At 43.3% G+C, this 853-nt stretch overlaps 1 protein-coding gene across 1 annotated transcript in view; it reads left to right on the forward strand.

The window, feature by feature from the left end:
- FAM213A (family with sequence similarity 213, member A) overlaps positions 1-853 on the forward strand; it is a 5,561-nt gene that overhangs the window by 921 nt on the left and 3,787 nt on the right. The gene's annotated exons all lie outside the window — the stretch shown is intronic.

An 853-nucleotide genomic window follows, 5' to 3' on the forward strand; every position in this document is an offset into this window, starting at 1 on the left:
CTGAAGGTGATAGTTATGTGATTTTTTTTGTATCTGCCAGGGACCCAGCCCATGGTAATTAGAAAGGGAGACTGTATGACATCTGGTTGGGAATGAGTCTTTGGCGCTACTTGTGTTCCCTGTGTCCAGAACAGATCTCTGTGAGCCAGGTAGTCTCTGGGCAGAAACAGCCCAAGATGGGACTGGCAGAAAGCCACCAGGTAAAGCTCATCAGCAGCAAGGAGATGTGCATACCGGGGAGCCCCTTGCTCTTCTGGAGCCTGAATGTGAGGTAGGAAGGTAAAGAGGTACTTAAAGTAGGATTTAATGTACCCGCGAACAGCCGCAACTTGCTCCTTGGCCATTGTTTTCTCATAGCTACAGGGTAAAAATAGCTATTCTGTTGTTACTCACTTCTCTGTAATGTGGAGTAATTAATATTGCAACCACTTAAAGGGATCTGCTCCCATCAGCAGTAACTGCCTAAGTATGTGTAGAATTCATGGAAGGTTAAAGATTAAATACGTCATGCTCTGAAGCTCTCAGTAGCGTAGGCAGGAGGAGAACGTGCCACATGCCTGACTCTGTGCCCTTTGCAGACACTCAGACAGGAATTCAGTAATGATTTTTCAATCTTTTTTAATGCCAACTTCCTAAGTAGAAATAAAGACCCCAATCCAAAGAATTGTGGCAGTTTTTTCTTTCAGAAAAATAAGAGAAATTTTTTCTAATTCCTATTTGTGGTTCGAAATTTCAAATTTTTAATAGACAGTCACCATATTAGTCACTTAGGGCAAAGGATGTTGAACACTCTCCTTGTTGGCAGCACCAGGAAGGAATGTGAACTTCCCTGGACACAGTGGAAGGAAGCCTT

The sequence above is a fragment of the Buceros rhinoceros genome, unplaced genomic scaffold, assembly GCF_000710305.1.
Source record: "Buceros rhinoceros silvestris isolate BGI_N320 unplaced genomic scaffold, ASM71030v1 scaffold904, whole genome shotgun sequence".
Lineage (NCBI taxonomy): Eukaryota > Metazoa > Chordata > Aves > Bucerotiformes > Bucerotidae > Buceros > Buceros rhinoceros.